Below are 24,032 nucleotides of genomic sequence, written 5' to 3'. Positions count from 1 at the left end.
CGCTGCGTGCCCAGATTGCTTCCCGCTCTATCCTGCCTGCCTTGGGGCTACTTCTGAGCACGGAGGCATGCCTACAAGCAAGCTGAGATGGGCTTTGCCTAAGAGTCAGGCAAGTGGCGAGCGGAACAAGGCATGTGCTGCACACCTTCCCTCGCAGGCACATTCCCTCCTGGGGCGCTTCGTTCTCTTGCCTTAGCGCCCTGCTTTCTTTGGAGGCTGTTTGCGTCCAGCAGCACGCACAGCGGGAAGCTTCCTGCTTGTGCGCCTCCAACTCTCGGCAGATAGAAGCATCTGCTCTCGGTTTGTCCCGCGCATGGGAAGCAGCATGCTGCGTGCCCAGAATGCTTCCCGCTACATCCTGCCTCGTGCAGGGTGGCTTCTGAACACACAGGCATGCCCAGCTACAAACTAAGAGTCAGGCAAGTGGTGACCAGAGCCAGGAATGTGCTGCAGTCTTCCCTCACAGGCAGAAGCACTCCTGGTGCGCCTAGAGCGCTTCCCTTAGCGCCCTGCTTTGTTTGGATGCTCTTGGAGCACAGCAGCACGCACAGCGGGAAGCTGCGCACTGGCCAGCTCCAAGTCTCGGCAGACAGAAGCGCAAGTGAGGCACCTGCTCTCGGTTTGTCCCGCGCATGGGAAGCAGCACGCTGCGTGCCCAGATTGCTTCCCGCTCTATCCTGCCTCATGCGGGGTGGCTTCTGAACACACAGGCATGCCCAACAACAAACTGAGAGGGACTTTGCCTAAGAGTCAGGCAAGTGGTGACCAGAGCCAGGAATGTGCTGCAGTCTTCCCTCACAGGCAGAAGCACTCCTGGTGCGCCTAGAGCGCTTCCCTTAGCGCCCCGCTTTGTTTGGATGCTCTTGGAGCACAGCAGCACGCACAGCGGGAAGCTGCGCGCTGGCCAGCTCCAAGTCTCGGCAGAGAGAAGCGCAAGTGAGGCACCTGCTCTCGGTTTGTCCCGCGCATGGGAAGCAGCACGCTGCCTGCCCAGATTGCTTCCCGCTCTATCCTGCCTGCCTTGGGGCTACTTCTGAGCACGGAGGCATGCCTACAAGCAAGCTGAGATGGGCTTTGCCTAAGAGTCAGGCAAGTGGCGAGCGGAACAAGGCATGTGCTGCACACCTTCCCTCGCAGGCACATTCCCTCCTGGGGCGCTTCGTTCTCTTGCCTTAGCGCCCTGCTTTCTTTGGAGGCTGTTTGCGTCCAGCAGCACGCACAGCGGGAAGCTTCCTGCTTGTGCGCCTCTAACTCTCGGCAGATAGAAGCACCTGCTCTCGGTTTGTCCCGCGCATGGGAAGCAGCACGCTGTGTGCCCAGATTGCTTCCCGCTCTATCCTGCCTCATGCGGGGTGGCTTCTGAACACACAGGCATGCCCAACAACAAACTGAGAGGGACTTTGCCTAAGAGTCAGGCAAGTGGTGACCAGAGCCAGGAATGTGCTGCAGTCTTCCCTCACAGGCAGAAGCACTCCTGGTGCGCCTAGAGCGCTTCCCTTAGCGCCCTGCTTGGTTTGGATGCTCTTGGAGCACAGCAGCACGCACAGCGGGAAGCTGTGCGCTGGCCAGCTCCAAGTCTCGGCAGAGAGAAGCGCAAGTGAGGCACCTGCTCTCGGTTTGTCCCGCTCATGGGAAGCAGCACGCTGCGTGCCCAGATTGCTTCCCGCTCTATCCTGCCTGCCTTGGGGCTACTTCTGAGCATGGAGGCATGCCTACAAGCAAGCTGAGATGGGCTTTGCCTAAGAGTCAGGCAAGCGGCGAGCGGAACAAGGCATGTGCTAAAAAACCTTCCTTCGCAGGCACATTCCCTCCTGGGGCGCTTCGTTCTCTTGCCTTAGCGCCCTGCTTTCTTTGGAGGCTGTTTGCGTCCAGCAGCAGGCACAGCGGGAAGCTTCCTGCTTGTGCGCCTCCAACTCTCGGCAGATAGAAGCACCTGCTCTCGGTTTGTCCCGCGCATGGGAAGCAGCATGCTGCGTGCCCAGAATGCTTCCCGCTCTATCCTGCCTCATGCGGGGTGCCTTCTGAACACACAGGCATGCCCAACAACAAACTGAGAGGGACTTTGCCTAAGAGTCAGGCAAGTGGTGACCAGAGCCAGGAATGTGCTGCAGTCTTCCCTCACAGGCAGAAGCACTCCTGGTGCGCCTAGAGCGCTTCCCTTAGAGCCCCGCTTTGTTTGGATGCTCTTGGAGCACAGCAGCACGCACAGCGGGAAGCTGCGCGCTGGCCAGCTCCAAGTCTCGGCAGACAGAAGCGCAAGTGAGGCACCTGCTCTCGGTTTGTCCCGCGCATGGGAAGCAGCACGCTGCGTGCCCAGATTGCTTCCCGCTCTATCCTGCCTCATGCGGGGTGGCTTCTGAACACACAGGCATGCCCAACAACAAACTGAGAGGGACTTTGCCTAAGAGTCAGGCAAGTGGTGACCAGAGCCAGGAATGTGCTGCAGTCTTCCCTCACAGGCAGAAGCACTCCTGGTGCGCCTAGAGCGCTTCCCTTAGCGCCCTGCTTGGTTTGGATGCTCTTGGAGCACAGCAGCACGCACAGCGGGAAGCTGCGCGCTGGCCAGCTCCAAGTCTCGGCAGAGAGAAGCGCAAGTGAGGCACCTGCTCTCGGTTTATCCCGCTCATGGGAAGCAGCACGCTGCGTGCCCAGATTGCTTCCCGCTCTATCCTGCCTGCCTTGGGGCTACTTCTGAGCATGGAGGCATGCCTACAAGCAAGCTGAGATGGGCTTTGCCTAAGAGTCAGGCAAGTGGCGAGCGGAACAAGGCATGTGCTAAAACACCTTCCTTCGCAGGCACATTCCCTCCTGGGGCGCTTCGTTCTCTTGCCTTAGCGCCCTGCTTTCTTTGGAGGCTGTTTGCGTCCAGCAGCACGCACAGCGGGAAGCTTCCTGCTTGTGCGCCTCCAACTCTCGGCAGATAGAAGCACCTGCTCTCGGTTTGTCCCGCGCATGGGAAGCAGCATGCTGCGTGCCCAGAATGCTTCCCGCTCTATCCTGCCTCATGCGGGGTGCCTTCTGAACACACAGGCATGCCCAACAACAAACTGAGAGGGACTTTGCCTAAGAGTCAGGCAAGTGGTGACCAGAGCCAGGAATGTGCTGCAGTCTTCCCTCACAGGCAGAAGCACTCCTGGTGCGCCTAGAGCGCTTCCCTTAGCGCCCCGCTTTGTTTGGATGCTCTTGGAGCACAGCAGCACGCACAGCGGGAAGCTGCGCGCTGGCCAGCTCCAAGTCTCGGCAGAGAGAAGCGCAAGTGAGGCACCTGCTCTCGGTTTGTCCCGCGCATGGGAAGCAGCACGCTGCGTGCCCAGATTGCTTCCCGCTCTATCCTGCCTGCCTTGGGGCTACTTCTGAGCACGGAGGCATGCCTACAAGCAAGCTGAGATGGGCTTTGCCTAAGAGTCAGGCAAGTGGCGAGCGGAACAAGGCATGTGCTGCACACCTTCCCTCGCAGGCACATTCCCTCCTGGGGCGCTTCCTTCTCTTGCCTTAGCGCCCTGCTTTCTTTGGAGGCTGTTTGCGTCCAGCAGCACGCACAGCGGGAAGCTTCCTGCTTGTGCGCCTCCAACTCTCGGCAGATAGAAGCACCTGCTCTCGGTTTGTCCCGCGCATGGGAAGCAGCACGCTGTGTGCCCAGATTGCTTCCCGCTCTATCCTGCCTCATGCGGGGTGGCTTCTGAACACACAGGCATGCCCAACAACAAACTGAGAGGGACTTTGCCTAAGAGTCAGGCAAGTGGTGACCAGAGCCAGGAATGTGCTGCAGTCTTCCCTCACAGGCAGAAGCACTCCTGGTGCGCCTAGAGCGCTTCCCTTAGCGCCCCGCTTTGTTTGGATGCTCTTGGAGCACAGCAGCACGCACAGCGGGAAGCTGCGCGCTGGCCAGCTCCAAGTCTCGGCAGAGAGAAGCGCAAGTGAGGCACCTGCTCTCGGTTTGTCCCGCGCATGGGAAGCAGCACGCTGCGTGCCCAGATTGCTTCCCGCTCTATCCTGCCTGCCTTGGGGCTACTTCTGAGCACGGAGGCATGCCTACAAGCAAGCTGAGATGGGCTTTGCCTAAGAGTCAGGCAAGTGGCGAGCGGAACAAGGCATGTGCTGCACACCTTCCCTCGCAGGCACATTCCCTCCTGGGGCGCTTCGTTCTCTTGCCTTAGCGCCCTGCTTTCTTTGGAGGCTGTTTGCGTCCAGCAGCACGCACAGCGGGAAGCTTCCTGCTTGTGCGCCTCCAACTCTCGGCAGATAGAAGCATCTGCTCTCGGTTTGTCCCGCGCATGGGAAGCAGCATGCTGCGTGCCCAGAATGCTTCCCGCTACATCCTGCCTCGTGCAGGGTGGCTTCTGAACACACAGGCATGCCCAGCTACAAACTAAGAGTCAGGCAAGTGGTGACCAGAGCCAGGAATGTGCTGCAGTCTTCCCTCACAGGCAGAAGCACTCCTGGTGCGCCTAGAGCGCTTCCCTTAGCGCCCTGCTTTGTTTGGATGCTCTTGGAGCACAGCAGCACGCACAGCGGGAAGCTGCGCACTGGCCAGCTCCAAGTCTCGGCAGACAGAAGCGCAAGTGAGGCACCTGCTCTCGGTTTGTCCCGCGCATGGGAAGCAGCACGCTGCGTGCCCAGATTGCTTCCCGCTCTATCCTGCCTCATGCGGGGTGGCTTCTGAACACACAGGCATGCCCAACAACAAACTGAGAGGGACTTTGCCTAAGAGTCAGGCAAGTGGTGACCAGAGCCAGGAATGTGCTGCAGTCTTCCCTCACAGGCAGAAGCACTCCTGGTGCGCCTAGAGCGCTTCCCTTAGCGCCCCGCTTTGTTTGGATGCTCTTGGAGCACAGCAGCACGCACAGCGGGAAGCTGCGCGCTGGCCAGCTCCAAGTCTCGGCAGAGAGAAGCGCAAGTGAGGCACCTGCTCTCGGTTTGTCCCGCGCATGGGAAGCAGCACGCTGCGTGCCCAGATTGCTTCCCGCTCTATCCTGCCTGCCTTGGGGCTACTTCTGAGCACGGAGGCATGCCTACAAGCAAGCTGAGATGGGCTTTGCCTAAGAGTCAGGCAAGTGGCGAGCGGAACAAGGCATGTGCTGCACACCTTCCCTCGCAGGCACATTCCCTCCTGGGGCGCTTCGTTCTCTTGCCTTAGCGCCCTGCTTTCTTTGGAGGCTGTTTGCGTCCAGCAGCACGCACAGCGGGAAGCTTCCTGCTTGTGCGCCTATAACTCTCGGCAGATAGAAGCACCTGCTCTCGGTTTGTCCCGCGCATGGGAAGCAGCACGCTGTGTGCCCAGATTGCTTCCCGCTCTATCCTGCCTCATGCGGGGTGGCTTCTGAACACACAGGCATGCCCAACAACAAACTGAGAGGGACTTTGCCTAAGAGTCAGGCAAGTGGTGACCAGAGCCAGGAATGTGCTGCAGTCTTCCCTCACAGGCAGAAGCACTCCTGGTGCGCCTAGAGCGCTTCCCTTAGCGCCCTGCTTGGTTTGGATGCTCTTGGAGCACAGCAGCACGCACAGCGGGAAGCTGCGCGCTGGCCAGCTCCAAGTCTCGGCAGAGAGAAGCGCAAGTGAGGCACCTGCTCTCGGTTTGTCCCGCTCATGGGAAGCAGCACGCTGCGTGCCCAGATTGCTTCCCGCTCTATCCTGCCTGCCTTGGGGCTACTTCTGAGCATGGAGGCATGCCTACAAGCAAGCTGAGATGGGCTTTGCCTAAGAGTCAGGCAAGCGGCGAGCGGAACAAGGCATGTGCTAAAACACCTTCCTTCGCAGGCACATTCCCTCCTGGGGCGCTTCGTTCTCTTGCCTTAGCGCCCTGCTTTCTTTGGAGGCTGTTTGCGTCCAGCAGCAGGCACAGCGGGAAGCTTCCTGCTTGTGCGCCTCCAACTCTCGGCAGATAGAAGCACCTGCTCTCGGTTTGTCCCGCGCATGGGAAGCAGCATGCTGCGTGCCCAGAATGCTTCCCGCTCTATCCTGCCTCATGCGGGGTGCCTTCTGAACACACAGGCATGCCCAACAACAAACTGAGAGGGACTTTGCCTAAGAGTCAGGCAAGTGGTGACCAGAGCCAGGAATGTGCTGCAGTCTTCCCTCACAGGCAGAAGCACTCCTGGTGCGCCTAGAGCGCTTCCCTTAGAGCCCCGCTTTGTTTGGATGCTCTTGGAGCACAGCAGCACGCACAGCGGGAAGCTGCGCGCTGGCCAGCTCCAAGTCTCGGCAGACAGAAGCGCAAGTGAGGCACCTGCTCTCGGTTTGTCCCGCGCATGGGAAGCAGCACGCTGCGTGCCCAGATTGCTTCCCGCTCTATCCTGCCTCATGCGGGGTGGCTTCTGAACACACAGGCATGCCCAACAACAAACTGAGAGGGACTTTGCCTAAGAGTCAGGCAAGTGGTGACCAGAGCCAGGAATGTGCTGCAGTCTTCCCTCACAGGCAGAAGCACTCCTGGTGCGCCTAGAGCGCTTCCCTTAGCGCCCTGCTTGGTTTGGATGCTCTTGGAGCACAGCAGCACGCACAGCGGGAAGCTGCGCGCTGGCCAGCTCCAAGTCTCGGCAGAGAGAAGCGCAAGTGAGGCACCTGCTCTCGGTTTATCCCGCTCATGGGAAGCAGCACGCTGCGTGCCCAGATTGCTTCCCGCTCTATCCTGCCTGCCTTGGGGCTACTTCTGAGCATGGAGGCATGCCTACAAGCAAGCTGAGATGGGCTTTGCCTAAGAGTCAGGCAAGTGGCGAGCGGAACAAGGCATGTGCTAAAACACCTTCCTTCGCAGGCACATTCCCTCCTGGGGCGCTTCATTCTCTTGCCTTAGCGCCCTGCTTTCTTTGGAGGCTGTTTGCGTCCAGCAGCACGCACAGCGGGAAGATTCCTGCTTGTGCGCCTCCAACTCTCGGCAGATAGAAGCACCTGCTCTCGGTTTGTCCCGCGCATGGGAAGCAGCATGCTGCGTGCCCAGAATGCTTCCCGCTCTATCCTGCCTCATGCGGGGTGCCTTCTGAACACACAGGCATGCCCAACAACAAACTGAGAGGGACTTTGCCTAAGAGTCAGGCAAGTGGTGACCAGAGCCAGGAATGTGCTGCAGTCTTCCCTCACAGGCAGAAGCACTCCTGGTGCGCCTAGAGCGCTTCCCTTAGAGCCCCGCTTTGTTTGGATGCTCTTGGAGCACAGCAGCACGCAGAGCGGGAAGCTGCGCGCTGGCCAGCTCCAAGTCTCGGCAGAGAGAAGCGCAAGTGAGGCACCTGCTCTCGGTTTGTCCCGCTCATGGGAAGCAGCACGCTGCGTGCCCAGATTGCTTCCCGCTCTATCCTGCCTGCCTTGGGGCTACTTATGAGCACGGAGGCATGCTTACAAGCAAGCTGAGATGGGCTTTGCCTAAGAGTCAGGCAAGTGGCGAGCGGAACAAGGCATGTGCTGCACACCTTCCCTCGCAGGCACATTCCCTCCTGGGGCGCTTCGTTCTCTTGCCTTAGCGCCCTGCTTTCTTTGGAGGCTGTTTGCGTCCAGCAGCACGCACAGCGGGAAGCTTCCTGCTTGTGCGCCTCCAACTCTCGGCAGATAGAAGCATCTGCTCTCGGTTTGTCCCGCGCATGGGAAGCAGCATGCTGCGTGCCCAGAATGCTTCCCGCTACATCCTGCCTCGTGTAGGGTGGCTTCTGAACACACAGGCATGCCCAGCTACAAACTAAGAGTCAGGCAAGTGGTGACCAGAGCCAGGAATGTGCTGCAGTCTTCCCTCACAGGCAGAAGCACTCCTGGTGCGCCTAGAGCGCTTCCCTTAGCGCCCCGCTTTGTTTGGATGCTCTTGGAGCACAGCAGCACGCACAGCGGGAAGCTGCGCGCTGGCCAGCTCCAAGTCTCGGCAGAGAGAAGCGCAAGTGAGGCACCTGCTCTCGGTTTGTCCCGCGCATGGGAAGCAGCACGCTGCGTGCCCAGATTGCTTCCCGCTCTATCCTGCTTGCCTTGGGGCTACTTCTGAGCACGGAGGCATGCCTACAAGCAAGCTGAGATGGGCTTTGCCTAAGAGTCAGGCAAGTGGCGAGCGGAACAAGGCATGTGCTGCACACCTTCCCTCGCAGGCACATTCCCTCCTGGGGCGCTTCCTTCTCTTGCCTTAGCGCCCTGCTTTCTTTGGAGGTTGTTTGCGTCCAGCAGCACGCACAGCGGGAAGCTTCCTGCTTGTGCGCCTCCAACTCTCGGCAGATAGAGGCATCTGCTCTCGGTTTGTCCCGCGCATGGGAAGCAGCATGCTGCGTGCCCAGAATGCTTCCCGCTACATCCTGCCTCGTGCAGGGTGGCTTCTGAACACACAGGCATGCCCAGCTACAAACTAAGAGTCAGGCAAGTGGTGACCAGAGCCAGGAATGTGCTGCAGTCTTCCCTCACAGGCAGAAGCACTCCTGGTGCGCCTAGAGCGCTTCCCTTAGCGCCCCGCTTTGTTTGGATGCTCTTGGAGCACAGCAGCACGCACAGCGGGAAGCTGCGCACTGGCCAGCTCCAAGTCTCGGCAGACAGAAGCGCAAGTGAGGCACCTGCTCTCGGTTTGTCCCGCGCATGGGAAGCAGCACGCTGCGTGCCCAGATTGCTTCCCGCTCTATCCTGCCTCATGTGGGGTGGCTTCTGAACACACAGGCATGCCCAACAACAAACTGAGAGGGACTTTGCCTAAGAGTCAGGCAAGTGGTGACCAGAGCCAGGAATGTGCTGCAGTCTTCCCTCACAGGCAGAAGCACTCCTGGTGCGCCTAGAGCGCTTCCCTTAGCGCCCTGCTTGGTTTGGATGCTCTTGGAGCACAGCAGCACGCACAGCGGGAAGCTGCGCGCTGGCCAGCTCCAAGTCTCGGCAGAGAGAAGCGCAAGTGAGGCACCTGCTCTCGGTTTATCCCGCTCATGGGAAGCAGCACGCTGCGTGCCCAGATTGCTTCCCGCTCTATCCTGCCTGCCTTGGGGCTACTTCTGAGCATGGAGGCATGCCTACAAGCAAGCTGAGATGGGCTTTGCCTAAGAGTCAGGCAAGTGGCGAGCGGAACAAGGCATGTGCTAAAACACCTTCCTTCGCAGGCACATTCCCTCCTGGGGCGCTTCGTTCTCTTGCCTTAGCGCCCTGCTTTCTTTGGAGGCTGTTTGCGTCCAGCAGCAGGCACAGCGGGAAGCTTCCTGCTTGTGCGCCTCCAACTCTCGGCAGATAGAAGCACCTGCTCTCGGTTTGTCCCGCGCATGGGAAGCAGCATGCTGCGTGCCCAGAATGCTTCCCGCTCTATCCTGCCTCATGCGGGGTGCCTTCTGAACACACAGGCATGCCCAACAACAAACTGAGAGGGACTTTGCCTAAGAGTCAGGCAAGTGGTGACCAGAGCCAGGAATGTGCTGCAGTCTTCCCTCACAGGCAGAAGCACTCCTGGTGCGCCTAGAGCGCTTCCCTTAGCGCCCCGCTTTGTTTGGATGCTCTTGGAGCACAGCAGCACGCACAGCGGGAAGCTGCGCGCTGGCCAGCTCCAAGTCTCGGCAGAGAGAAGCGCAAGTGAGGCACCTGCTCTCGGTTTGTCCCGCGCATGGGAAGCAGCACGCTGCGTGCCCAGATTGCTTCCCGCTCTATCCTGCCTGCCTTGGGGCTACTTCTGAGCACGGAGGCATGCCTACAAGCAAGCTGAGATGGGCTTTGCCTAAGAGTCAGGCAAGTGGCGAGCGGAACAAGGCATGTGCTGCACACCTTCCCTCGCAGGCACATTCCCTCCTGGGGCGCTTCCTTCTCTTGCCTTAGCGCCCTGCTTTCTTTGGAGGCTGTTTGCGTCCAGCAGCACGCACAGCGGGAAGCTTCCTGCTTGTGCGCCTCTAACTCTCGGCAGATAGAAGCACCTGCTCTCGGTTTGTCCCGCGCATGGGAAGCAGCACGCTGTGTGCCCAGATTGCTTCCCGCTCTATCCTGCCTCATGCGGGGTGGCTTCTGAACACACAGGCATGCCCAACAACAAACTGAGAGGGACTTTGCCTAAGAGTCAGGCAAGTGGTGACCAGAGCCAGGAATGTGCTGCAGTCTTCCCTCACAGGCAGAAGCACTCCTGGTGCACCTAGAGCGCTTCCCTTAGCGCCCCGCTTTGTTTGGATGCTCTTGGAGCACAGCAGCACGCACAGCGGGAAGCTGTGCGCTGGCCAGCTCCAAGTCTCGGCAGAGAGAAGCGCAAGTGAGGCACCTGCTCTCGGTTTGTCCCGCTCATGGGAAGCAGCACGCTGCGTGCCCAGATTGCTTCCCGCTCTATCCTGCCTGCCTTGGGGCTACTTCTGAGCATGGAGGCATGCCTACAAGCAAGCTGAGATGGGCTTTGCCTAAGAGTCAGGCAAGTGGCGAGCGGAACAAGGCATGTGCTAAAACACCTTCCTTCGCAGGCACATTCCCTCCTGGGGCGCTTCGTTCTCTTGCCTTAGTGCCCTGCTTTCTTTGGAGGCTGTTTGCGTCCAGCAGCACGCACAGCGGGAAGCTTCCTGCTTGTGCGCCTCCAACTCTCGGCAGATAGAAGCACCTGCTCTCGGTTTGTCCCGCGCATGGGAAGCAGCATGCTGCGTGCCCAGAATGCTTCCCGCTCTATCCTGCCTCATGCGGGGTGCCTTCTGAACACACAGGCATGCCCAACAACAAACTGAGAGGGACTTTGCCTAAGAGTCAGGCAAGTGGTGACCAGAGCCAGGAATGTGCTGCAGTCTTCCCTCACAGGCAGAAGCACTCCTGGTGCGCCTAGAGCGCTTCCCTTAGCGCCCCGCTTTGTTTGGATGCTCTTGGAGCACAGCAGCACGCACAGCGGGAAGCTGCGCACTGGCCAGCTCCAAGTCTCGGCAGAGAGAAGCGCAAGTGAGGCACCTGCTCTCGGTTTGTCCCGCGCATGGGAAGCAGCACGCTGCGTGCCCAGATTGCTTCCCGCTCTATCCTGCCTCATGTGGGGTGGCTTCTGAACACACAGGCATGCCCAACAACAAACTGAGAGGGACTTTGCCTAAGAGTCAGGCAAGTGGTGACCAGAGCCAGGAATGTGCTGCAGTCTTCCCTCACAGGCAGAAGCACTCCTGGTGCGCCTAGAGCGCTTCCCTTAGCGCCCTGCTTGGTTTGGATGCTCTTGGAGCACAGCAGCACGCACAGCGGGAAGCTGCGCGCTGGCCAGCTCCAAGTCTCGGCAGAGAGAAGCGCAAGTGAGGCACCTGCTCTCGGTTTGTCCCGCGCATGGGAAGCAGCACGCTGCGTGCCCAGATTGCTTCCCGCTCTATCCTGCCTGCCTTGGGGCTACTTCTGAGCACGGAGGCATGCCTACAAGCAAGCTGAGATGGGCTTTGCCTAAGAGTCAGGCAAGTGGCGAGCGGAACAAGGCATGTGCTGCACACCTTCCCTCGCAGGCACATTCCCTCCTGGGGCGCTTCGTTCTCTTGCCTTAGCGCCCTGCTTTCTTTGGAGGCTGTTTGCGTCCAGCAGCACGCACAGCGGGAAGCTTCCTGCTTGTGCGCCTCCAACTCTCGGCAGATAGAAGCACCTGCTCTCGGTTTGTCCCGCGCATGGGAAGCAGCACGCTGCGTGCCCAGATTGCTTCCCGCTCTATCCTGCCTCATGCGGGGTGGCTTCTGAACACACAGGCATGCCCAACAACAAACTGAGAGGGACTTTGCCTAAGAGTCAGGCAAGTGGTGACCAGAGCCAGGAATGTGCTGCAGTCTTCCCTCACAGGCAGAAGCACTCCTGGTGCGCCTAGAGCGCTTCCCTTAGCGCCCCGCTTTGTTTGGATGCTCTTGGAGCACAGCAGCACGCACAGCGGGAAGCTGCGCGCTGGCCAGCTCCAAGTCTCGGCAGAGAGAAGCGCAAGTGAGGCACCTGCTCTCGGTTTGTCCCGCGCATGGGAAGCAGCACGCTGCGTGCCCAGATTGCTTCCCGCTCTATCCTGCCTGCCTTGGGGCTACTTCTGAGCACGGAGGCATGCCTACAAGCAAGCTGAGATGGGCTTTGCCTAAGAGTCAGGCAAGTGGCGAGCGGAACAAGGCATGTGCTGCACACCTTCCCTCGCAGGCACATTCCCTCCTGGGGCGCTTCGTTCTCTTGCCTTAGCGCCCTGCTTTCTTTGGAGGCTGTTTGCGTCCAGCAGCACGCACAGCGGGAAGCTTCCTGCTTGTGCGCCTCCAACTCTCGGCAGATAGAAGCATCTGCTCTCGGTTTGTCCCGCGCATGGGAAGCAGCATGCTGCGTGCCCAGAATGCTTCCCGCTACATCCTGCCTCGTGCGGGGTGGCTTCTGAACACACAGGCATGCCCAGCTACAAACTAAGAGTCAGGCAAGTGGTGACCAGAGCCAGGAATGTGCTGCAGTCTTCCCTCACAGGCAGAAGCACTCCTGGTGCGCCTAGAGCGCTTCCCTTAGCGCCCTGCTTTGTTTGGATGCTCTTGGAGCACAGCAGCACGCACAGCGGGAAGCTGCGCACTGGCCAGCTCCAAGTCTCGGCAGACAGAAGCGCAAGTGAGGCACCTGCTCTCGGTTTGTCCCGCGCATGGGAAGCAGCACGCTGCGTGCCCAGATTGCTTCCCGCTCTATCCTGCCTCATGCGGGGTGGCTTCTGAACACACAGGCATGCCCAACAACAAACTGAGAGGGACTTTGCCTAAGAGTCAGGCAAGTGGTGACCAGAGCCAGGAATGTGCTGCAGTCTTCCCTCACAGGCAGAAGCACTCCTGGTGCGCCTAGAGCGCTTCCCTTAGCGCCCCGCTTTGTTTGGATGCTCTTGGAGCACAGCAGCACGCACAGCGGGAAGCTGCGCGCTGGCCAGCTCCAAGTCTCGGCAGAGAGAAGCGCAAGTGAGGCACCTGCTCTCGGTTTGTCCCGCGCATGGGAAGCAGCACGCTGCGTGCCCAGATTGCTTCCCGCTCTATCCTGCCTGCCTTGGGGCTACTTCTGAGCATGGAGGCATGCCTACAAGCAAGCTGAGATGGGCTTTGCCTAAGAGTCAGGCAAGCGGCGAGCGGAACAAGGCATGTGCTAAAACACCTTCCTTCGCAGGCACATTCCCTCCTGGGGCGCTTCGTTCTCTTGCCTTAGCGCCCTGCTTTCTTTGGAGGCTGTTTGCGTCCAGCAGCACGCACAGCGGGAAGCTTCCTGCTTGTGCGCCTCCAACTCTCGGCAGATAGAAGCACCTGCTCTCGGTTTGTCCCGCGCATGGGAAGCAGCATGCTGCGTGCCCAGAATGCTTCCCGCTCTATCCTGCCTCATGCGGGGTGGCTTCTGAACACACAGGCATGCCCAACAACAAACTGAGAGGGACTTTGCCTAAGAGTCAGGCAAGTGGTGACCAGAGCCAGGAATGTGCTGCAGTCTTCCCTCACAGGCAGAAGCACTCCTGGTGCGCCTAGAGCGCTTCCCTTAGAGCCCCGCTTTGTTTGGATGCTCTTGGAGCACAGCAGCACGCACAGCGGGAAGCTGCGCGCTGGCCAGCTCCAAGTCTCGGCAGACAGAAGCGCAAGTGAGGCACCTGCTCTCGGTTTGTCCCGCGCATGGGAAGCAGCACGCTGCGTGCCCAGATTGCTTCCCGCTCTATCCTGCCTCATGCGGGGTGGCTTCTGAACACACAGGCATGCCCAACAACAAACTGAGAGGGACTTTGCCTAAGAGTCAGGCAAGTGGTGACCAGAGCCAGGAATGTGCTGCAGTCTTCCCTCACAGGCAGAAGCACTCCTGGTGCGCCTAGAGCGCTTCCCTTAGAGCCCCGCTTTGTTTGGATGCTCTTGGAGCACAGCAGCACGCAGAGCGGGAAGCTGCGCGCTGGCCAGCTCCAAGTCTCGGCAGAGAGAAGCGCAAGTGAGGCACCTGCTCTCGGTTTGTCCCGCTCATGGGAAGCAGCACGCTGCGTGCCCAGATTGCTTCCCGCTCTATCCTGCCTGCCTTGGGGCTACTTATGAGCACGGAGGCATGCTTACAAGCAAGCTGAGATGGGCTTTGCCTAAGAGTCAGGCAAGTGGCGAGCGGAACAAGGCATGTGCTGCACACCTTCCCTCGCAGGCACATTCCCTCCTGGGGCGCTTCCTTCTCTTGCCTTAGCGCCCTGCTTTCTTTGGAGGCTGTTTGCGTCCAGCAGCACGCACAGCGGGAAGCTTCCTGCTTGTGCGCCTCCAACTCTCGGCAGATAGAAGCATCTGCTCTCGGTTTGTCCCGCGCATGGGAAGCAGCATGCTGCGTGCCCAGAATGCTTCCCGCTACATCCTGCCTCGTGTAGGGTGGCTTCTGAACACACAGGCATGCCCAGCTACAAAATAAGAGTCAGGCAAGTGGTGACCAGAGCCAGGAATGTGCTGCAGTCTTCCCTCACAGGCAGAAGCACTCCTGGTGCGCCTAGAGCGCTTCCCTTAGCGCCCCGCTTTGTTTGGATGCTCTTGGAGCACAGCAGCACGCACAGCGGGAAGCTGCGCGCTGGCCAGCTCCAAGTCTCGGCAGAGAGAAGCGCAAGTGAGGCACCTGCTCTCGGTTTGTCCCGCGCATGGGAAGCAGCACGCTGCGTGCCCAGATTGCTTCCCGCTCTATCCTGCTTGCCTTGGGGCTACTTCTGAGCACGGAGGCATGCCTACAAGCAAGCTGAGATGGGCTTTGCCTAAGAGTCAGGCAAGTGGCGAGCGGAACAAGGCATGTGCTGCACACCTTCCCTCGCAGGCACATTCCCTCCTGGGGCGCTTCGTTCTCTTGCCTTAGCGCCCTGCTTTCTTTGGAGGCTGTTTGCGTCCAGCAGCACGCACAGCGGGAAGCTTCCTGCTTGTGCGCCTCTAACTCTCGGCAGATAGAAGCACCTGCTCTCGGTTTGTCCCGCGCATGGGAAGCAGCACGCTGTGTGCCCAGATTGCTTCCCGCTCTATCCTGCCTCATGCGGGGTGGCTTCTGAACACACAGGCATGCCCAACAACAAACTGAGAGGGACTTTGCCTAAGAGTCAGGCAAGTGGTGACCAGAGCCAGGAATGTGCTGCAGTCTTCCCTCACAGGCAGAAGCACTCCTGGTGCGCCTAGAGCGCTTCCCTTAGCGCCCTGCTTGGTTTGGATGCTCTTGGAGCACAGCAGCACGCACAGCGGGAAGCTGTGCGCTGGCCAGCTCCAAGTCTCGGCAGAGAGAAGCGCAAGTGAGGCACCTGCTCTCGGTTTGTCCCGCTCATGGGAAGCAGCACGCTGCGTGCCCAGATTGCTTCCCGCTCTATCCTGCCTGCCTTGGGGCTACTTCTGAGCATGGAGGCATGCCTACAAGCAAGCTGAGATGGGCTTTGCCTAAGAGTCAGGCAAGTGGCGAGCGGAACAAGGCATGTGCTAAAACACCTTCCTTCGCAGGCACATTCCCTCCTGGGGCGCTTCGTTCTCTTGCCTTAGCGCCCTGCTTTCTTTGGAGGCTGTTTGCGTCCAGCAGCACGCACAGCGGGAAGCTTCCTGCTTGTGCGCCTCCAACTCTCGGCAGATAGAAGCACCTGCTCTCGGTTTGTCCCGCGCATGGGAAGCAGCATGCTGCGTGCCCAGAATGCTTCCCGCTCTATCCTGCCTCATGCGGGGTGCCTTCTGAACACACAGGCATGCCCAACAACAAACTGAGAGGGACTTTGCCTAAGAGTCAGGCAAGTGGTGACCAGAGCCAGGAATGTGCTGCAGTCTTCCCTCACAGGCAGAAGCACTCCTGGTGCGCCTAGAGCGCTTCCCTTAGCGCCCCGCTTTGTTTTGATGCTCTTGGAGCACAGCAGCACGCACAGCGGGAAGCTGCGCACTGGCCAGCTCCAAGTCTCGGCAGAGAGAAGCGCAAGTGAGGCACCTGCTCTCGGTTTGTCCCGCGCATGGGAAGCAGCACGCTGCGTGCCCAGATTGCTTCCCGCTCTATCCTGCCTCATGTGGGGTGGCTTCTGAACACACAGGCATGCCCAACAACAAACTGAGAGGGACTTTGCCTAAGAGTCAGGAAAGTGGTGACCAGAGCCAGGAATGTGCTGCAGTCTTCCCTCACAGGCAGAAGCACTCCTGGTGCGCCTAGAGCGCTTCCCTTAGCGCCCCGCTTTGTTTGGATGCTCTTGGAGCACAGCAGCACGCACAGCGGGAAGCTGCGCACTGGCCAGCTCCAAGTCTCGGCAGACAGAAGCGCAAGTGAGGCACCTGCTCTCGGTTTGTCCCGCGCATGGGAAGCAGCACGCTGCGTGCCCAGATTGCTTCCCGCTCTATCCTGCCTCATGTGGGGTGGCTTCTGAACACACAGGCATGCCCAACAACAAACTGAGAGGGACTTTGCCTAAGAGTCAGGCAAGTGGTGACCAGAGCCAGGAATGTGCTGCAGTCTTCCCTCACAGGCAGAAGCACTCCTGGTGCGCCTAGAGCGCTTCCCTTAGCGCCCTGCTTGGTTTGGATGCTCTTGGAGCACAGCAGCACGCACAGCGGGAAGCTGCGCGCTGGCCAGCTCCAAGTCTCGGCAGAGAGAAGCGCAAGTGAGGCACCTGCTCTCGGTTTATCCCGCTCATGGGAAGCAGCACGCTGCGTGCCCAGATTGCTTCCCGCTCTATCCTGCCTGCCTTGGGGCTACTTCTGAGCATGGAGGCATGCCTACAAGCAAGCTGAGATGGGCTTTGCCTAAGAGTCAGGCAAGTGGCGAGCGGAACAAGGCATGTGCTAAAACACCTTCCTTCGCAGGCACATTCCCTCCTGGGGCGCTTCGTTCTCTTGCCTTAGCGCCCTGCTTTCTTTGGAGGCTGTTTGCGTCCAGCAGCAGGCACAGCGGGAAGCTTCCTGCTTGTGCGCCTCCAACTCTCGGCAGATAGAAGCACCTGCTCTCGGTTTGTCCCGCGCATGGGAAGCAGCATGCTGCGTGCCCAGAATGCTTCCCGCTCTATCCTGCCTCATGCGGGGTGCCTTCTGAACACACAGGCATGCCCAACAACAAACTGAGAGGGACTTTGCCTAAGAGTCAGGCAAGTGGTGACCAGAGCCAGGAATGTGCTGCAGTCTTCCCTCACAGGCAGAAGCACTCCTGGTGCGCCTAGAGCGCTTCCCTTAGCGCCCCGCTTTGTTTGGATGCTCTTGGAGCACAGCAGCACGCACAGCGGGAAGCTGCGCGCTGGCCAGCTCCAAGTCTCGGCAGAGAGAAGCGCAAGTGAGGCACCTGCTCTCGGTTTGTCCCGCGCATGGGAAGCAGCACGCTGCGTGCCCAGATTGCTTCCCGCTCTATCCTGCCTGCCTTGGGGCTACTTCTGAGCACGGAGGCATGCCTACAAGCAAGCTGAGATGGGCTTTGCCTAAGAGTCAGGCAAGTGGCGAGCGGAACAAGGCATGTGCTGCACACCTTCCCTCGCAGGCACATTCCCTCCTGGGGCGCTTCCTTCTCTTGCCTTAGCGCCCTGCTTTCTTTGGAGGCTGTTTGCGTCCAGCAGCACGCACAGCGGGAAGCTTCCTGCTTGTGCGCCTCCAACTCTCGGCAGATAGAAGCATCTGCTCTCGGTTTGTCCCGCGCATGGGAAGCAGCATGCTACGTGCCCAGAATGCTTCCCGCTACATCCTGCCTCGTGCAGGGTGGCTTCTGAACACACAGGCATGCCCAGCTACAAACTAAGAGTCAGGCAAGTGGTGACCAGAGCCAGGAATGTGCTGCAGTCTTCCCTCACAGGCAGAAGCACTCCTGGTGCGCCTAGAGCGCTTCCCTTAGCGCCCTGCTTTGTTTGGATGCTCTTGGAGCACAGCAGCACGCACAGCGGGAAGCTGCGCACTGGCCAGCTCCAAGTCTCGGCAGACAGAAGCGCAAGTGAGGCACCTGCTCTCGGTTTGTCCCGCGCATGGGAAGCAGCACGCTGCGTGCCCAGATTGCTTCCCGCTCTATCCTGCCTCATGCGGGGTGGCTTCTGAACACACAGGCATGCCCAACAACAAACTGAGAGGGACTTTGCCTAAGAGTCAGGCAAGTGGTGACCAGAGCCAGGAATGTGCTGCAGTCTTCCCTCACAGGCAGAAGCACTCCTGGTGCGCCTAGAGCGCTTCCCTTAGCGCCCCGCTTTGTTTGGATGCTCTTGGAGCACAGCAGCACGCACAGCGGGAAGCTGCGCGCTGGCCAGCTCCAAGTCTCGGCAGAGAGAAGCGCAAGTGAGGCACCTGCTCTCGGTTTGTCCCGCGCATGGGAAGCAGCACGCTGCGTGCCCAGATTGCTTCCCGCTCTATCCTGCCTGCCTTGGGGCTACTTCTGAGCACGGAGGCATGCCTACAAGCAAGCTGAGATGGGCTTTGCCTAAGAGTCAGGCAAGTGGCGAGCGGAACAAGGCATGTGCTGCACACCTTCCCTCGCAGGCACATTCCCTCCTGGGGCGCTTCGTTCTCTTGCCTTAGCGCCCTGCTTTCTTTGGAGGCTGTTTGCGTCCAGCAGCACGCACAGCGGGAAGCTTCCTGCTTGTGCGCCTCTAACTCTCGGCAGATAGAAGCACCTGCTCTCGGTTTGTCCCGCGCATGGGAAGCAGCACGCTGCGTGCCCAGATTGCTTCCCGCTCTATCCTGCCTCATGCGGGGTGGCTTCTGAACACACAGGCATGCCCAACAACAAACTGAGAGGGACTTTGCCTAAGAGTCAGGCAAGTGGTGACCAGAGCCAGGAATGTGCTGCAGTCTTCCCTCACAGGCAGAAGCACTCCTGGTGCGCCTAGAGCGCTTCCCTTAGCGCCCTGCTTGGTTTGGATGCTCTTGGAGCACAGCAGCATGCACAGCGGGAAGCTGTGCGCTGGCCAGCTCCAAGTCTCGGCAGAGAGAAGCGCAAGTGAGGCACCTGCTCTCGGTTTATCCCGCTCATGGGAAGCAGCACGCTGCGTGCCCAGATTGCTTCCCGCTCTATCCTGCCTGCCTTGGGGCTACTTCTGAGCATGGAGGCATGCCTACAAGCAAGCTGAGATGGGCTTTGCCTAAGAGTCAGGCAAGTGGCGAGCGGAACAAGGCATGTGCTAAAACACCTTCCTTCGCAGGCACATTCCCTCCTGGGGCGCTTCGTTCTCTTGCCTTAGCGCCCTGCTTTCTTTGGAGGCTGTTTGCGTCCAGCAGCACGCACAGCGGGAAGCTTCCTGCTTGTGCGCCTCCAACTCTCGGCAGATAGAAGCACCTGCTCTCGGTTTGTCCCGCGCATGGGAAGCAGCATGCTGCGTGCCCAGAATGCTTCCCGCTCTATCCTGCCTCATGCGGGGTGTCTTCTGAACACACAGGCATGCCCAACAACAAACTGAGAGGGACTTTGCCTAAGAGTCAGGCAAGTGGTGACCAGAGCCAGGAATGTGCTGCAGTCTTCCCTCACAGGCAGAAGCACTCCTGGTGCACCTAGAGCGCTTCCCTTAGCGCCCCGCTTTGTTTGGATGCTCTTGGAGCACAGCAGCACGCACAGCGGGAAGCTGCGCGCTGGCCAGCTCCAAGTCTCGGCAGAGAGAAGCGCAAGTGAGGCACCTGCTCTCGGTTTGTCCCGCGCATGGGAAGCAGCACGCTGCGTGCCCAGATTGCTTCCCGCTCTATCCTGCCTGCCTTGGGGCTACTTCTGAGCACGGAGGCATGCCTACAAGCAAGCTGAGATGGGCTTTGCCTAAGAGTCAGGCAAGTGGCGAGCGGAACAAGGCATGTGCTGCACACCTTCCCTCGCAGGCACATTCCCTCCTGGGGCGCTTCGTTCTCTTGCCTTAGCGCCCTGCTTTCTTTGGAGGCTGTTTGCGTCCAGCAGCACGCACAGCGGGAAGCTTCCTGCTTGTGCGCCTCTAACTCTCGGCAGATAGAAGCACCTGCTCTCGGTTTGTCCCGCGCATGGGAAGCAGCACGCTGTGTGCCCAGATTGCTTCCCGCTCTATCCTGCCTCATGCGGGGTGGCTTCTGAACACACAGGCATGCCCAACAACAAACTGAGAGGGACTTTGCCTAAGAGTCAGGCAAGTGGTGACCAGAGCCAGGAATGTGCTGCAGTCTTCCCTCACAGGCAGAAGCACTCCTGGTGCACCTAGAGCGCTTCCCTTAGCGCCCCGCTTTGTTTGGATGCTCTTGGAGCACAGCAGCACGCACAGCGGGAAGCTGTGCGCTGGCCAGCTCCAAGTCTCGGCAGAGAGAAGCGCAAGTGAGGCACCTGCTCTCGGTTTATCCCGCTCATGGGAAGCAGCACGCTGCGTGCCCAGATTGCTTCCCGCTCTATCCTGCCTGCCTTGGGGCTACTTCTGAGCATGGAGGCATGCCTACAAGCAAGCTGAGATGGGCTTTGCCTAAGAGTCAGGCAAGTGGCGAGCGGAACAAGGCATGTGCTAAAACACCTTCCTTCGCAGGCACATTCCCTCCTGGGGCGCTTCGTTCTCTTGCCTTAGTGCCCTGCTTTCTTTGGAGGCTGTTTGCGTCCAGCAGCACGCACAGCGGGAAGCTTCCTGCTTGTGCGCCTCCAACTCTCGGCAGATAGAAGCACCTGCTCTCGGTTTGTCCCGCGCATGGGAAGCAGCATGCTGCGTGCCCAGAATGCTTCCCGCTCTATCCTGCCTCATGCGGGGTGCCTTCTGAACACACAGGCATGCCCAACAACAAACTGAGAGGGACTTTGCCTAAGAGTCAGGCAAGTGGTGACCAGAGCCAGGAATGTGCTGCAGTCTTCCCTCACAGGCAGAAGCACTCCTGGTGCGCCTAGAGCGCTTCCCTTAGCGCCCCGCTTTGTTTGGATGCTCTTGGAGCACAGCAGCACGCACAGCGGGAAGCTGCGCACTGGCCAGCTCCAAGTCTCGGCAGACAGAAGCGCAAGTGAGGCACCTGCTCTCGGTTTGTCCCGCGCATGGGAAGCAGCACGCTGCGTGCCCAGATTGCTTCCCGCTCTATCCTGCCTCATGTGGGGTGGCTTCTGAACACACAGGCATGCCCAACAACAAACTGAGAGGGACTTTGCCTAAGAGTCAGGCAAGTGGTGACCAGAGCCAGGAATGTGCTGCAGTCTTCCCTCACAGGCAGAAGCACTCCTGGTGCGCCTAGAGCGCTTCCCTTAGCGCCCTGCTTGGTTTGGATGCTCTTGGAGCACAGCAGCACGCACAGCGGGAAGCTGCGCGCTGGCCAGCTCCAAGTCTCGGCAGAGAGAAGCGCAAGTGAGGCACCTGCTCTCGGTTTGTCCCGCGCATGGGAAGCAGCACGCTGCGTGCCCAGATTGCTTCCCGCTCTATCCTGCCTGCCTTGGGGCTACTTCTGAGCACGGAGGCATGCCTACAAGCAAGCTGAGATGGGCTTTGCCTAAGAGTCAGGCAAGTGGCGAGCGGAACAAGGCATGTGCTGCACACCTTCCCTCGCAGGCACATTCCCTCCTGGGGCGCTTCGTTCTCTTGCCTTAGCGCCCTGCTTTCTTTGGAGGCTGTTTGCGTCCAGCAGCACGCACAGCGGGAAGCTTCCTGCTTGTGCGCCTCCAACTCTCGGCAGATAGAAGCACCTGCTCTCGGTTTGTCCCGCGCATGGGAAGCAGCACGCTGTGTGCCCAGATTGCTTCCCGCTCTATCCTGCCTCATGCGGGGTGGCTTCTGAACACACAGGCATGCCCAACAACAAACTGAGAGGGACTTTGCCTAAGAGTCAGGCAAGTGGTGACCAGAGCCAGGAATGTGCTGCAGTCTTCCCTCACAGGCAGAAGCACTCCTGGTGCGCCTAGAGCGCTTCCCTTAGCGCCCCGCTTTGTTTGGATGCTCTTGGAGCACAGCAGCACGCACAGCGGGAAGCTGCGCGCTGGCCAGCTCCAAGTCTCGGCAGACAGAAGCGCAAGTGAGGCACCTGCTCTCGGTTTGTCCCGCGCATGGGAAGCAGCACGCTGCGTGCCCAGATTGCTTCCCGCTCTATCCTGCCTGCCTTGGGGCTACTTCTGAGCACGGAGGCATGCCTACAAGCAAGCTGAGATGGGCTTTGCCTAAGAGTCAGGCAAGTGGCGAGCGGAACAAGGCATGTGCTGCACACCTTCCCTCGCAGGCACATTCCCTCCTGGGGCGCTTCGTTCTCTTGCCTTAGCGCCCTGCTTTCTTTGGAGGCTGTTTGCGTCCAGCAGCACGCACAGCGGGAAGCTTCCTGCTTGTGCGCCTCCAACTCTCGGCAGATAGAAGCATCTGCTCTCGGTTTGTCCCGCGCATGGGAAGCAGTATGCTGCGTGCCCAGAATGCTTCCCGCTACATCCTGCCTCGTGCAGGGTGGCTTCTGAACACACAGGCATGCCCAGCTACAAACTAAGAGTCAGGCAAGTGGTGACCAGAGCCAGGAATGTGCTGCAGTCTTCCCTCACAGGCAGAAGCACTCCTGGTGCGCCTAGAGCGCTTCCCTTAGCGCCCTGCTTTGTTTGGATGCTCTTGGAGCACAGCAGCACGCACAGCGGGAAGCTGCGCACTGGCCAGCTCCAAGTCTCGGCAGACAGAAGCGCAAGTGAGGCACCTGCTCTCGGTTTGTCCCGCGCATGGGAAGCAGCACGCTGCGTGCCCAGATTGCTTCCCGCTCTATCCTGCCTCATGCGGGGTGGCTTCTGAACACACAGGCATGCCCAACAACAAACTGAGAGGGACTTTGCCTAAGAGTCAGGCAAGTGGTGACCAGAGCCAGGAATGTGCTGCAGTCTTCCCTCACAGGCAGAAGCACTCCTGGTGCGCCTAGAGCGCTTCCCTTAGCGCCCCGCTTTGTTTGGATGCTCTTGGAGCACAGCAGCACGCACAGCGGGAAGCTGCGCGCTGGCCAGCTCCAAGTCTCGGCAGAGAGAAGCGCAAGTGAGGCACCTGCTCTCGGTTTGTCCCGCGCATGGGAAGCAGCACGCTGCGTGCCCAGATTGCTTCCCGCTCTATCCTGCCTGCCTTGGGGCTACTTCTGAGCACGGAGGCATGCCTACAAGCAAGCTGAGATGGGCTTTGCCTAAGAGTCAGGCAAGTGGCGAGCGGAACAAGGCATGTGCTGCACACCTTCCCTCGCAGGCACATTCCCTCCTGGGGCGCTTCGTTCTCTTGCCTTAGCGCCCTGCTTTCTTTGGAGGCTGTTTGCGTCCAGCAGCACGCACAGCGGGAAGCTTCCTGCTTGTGCGCCTCTAACTCTCGGCAGATAGAAGCACCTGCTCTCGGTTTGTCCCGCGCATGGGAAGCAGCACGCTGTGTGCCCAGATTGCTTCCCGCTCTATCCTGCCTCATGCGGGGTGGCTTCTGAACACACAGGCATGCCCAACAACAAACTGAGAGGGACTTTGCCTAAGAGTCAGGCAAGTGGTGACCAGAGCCAGGAATGTGCTGCAGTCTTCCCTCACAGGCAGAAGCACTCCTGGTGCGCCTAGAGCGCTTCCCTTAGCGCCCTGCTTGGTTTGGATGCTCTTGGAGCACAGCAGCACGCACAGCGGGAAGCTGTGCGCTGGCCAGCTCCAAGTCTCGGCAGAGAGAAGCGCAAGTGAGGCACCTGCTCTCGGTTTGTCCCGCTCATGGGAAGCAGCACGCTGCGTGCCCAGATTGCTTCCCGCTCTATCCTGCCTGCCTTGGGGCTACTTCTGAGCACGGAGGCATGCCTACAAGCAAGCTGAGATGGGCTTTGCCTAAGAGTCAGGCAAGTGGCGAGCGGAACAAGGCATGTGCTAAAACACCTTCCTTCGCAGGCACATTCCCTCCTGGGGCGCTTCGTTCTCTTGCCTTAGCGCCCTGCTTTCTTTGGAGGCTGTTTGCGTCCAGCAGCACGCACAGCGGGAAGCTTCCTGCTTGTGCGCCTCCAACTCTCGGCAGATAGAAGCACCTGCTCTCGGTTTGTCCCGCGCATGGGAAGCAGCATGCTGCGTGCCCAGAATGCTTCCCGCTCTATCCTGCCTCATGCGGGGTGCCTTCTGAACACACAGGCATGCCCAACAACAAACTGAGAGGGACTTTGCCTAAGAGTCAGGCAAGTGGTGACCAGAGCCAGGAATGTGCTGCAGTCTTCCCTCACAGGCAGAAGCACTCCTGGTGCGCCTAGAGCGCTTCCCTTAGCGCCCCGCTTTGTTTTGATGCTCTTGGAGCACAGCAGCACGCACAGCGGGAAGCTGCGCACTGGCCAGCTCCAAGTCTCGGCAGAGAGAAGCGCAAGTGAGGC

Source organism: Rhea pennata, chromosome 6 (genome assembly GCF_028389875.1).
Source record: "Rhea pennata isolate bPtePen1 chromosome 6, bPtePen1.pri, whole genome shotgun sequence".
Taxonomy (NCBI): domain Eukaryota; kingdom Metazoa; phylum Chordata; class Aves; order Rheiformes; family Rheidae; genus Rhea; species Rhea pennata.
Note: the sequence above shows the minus strand (reverse complement) of the source record.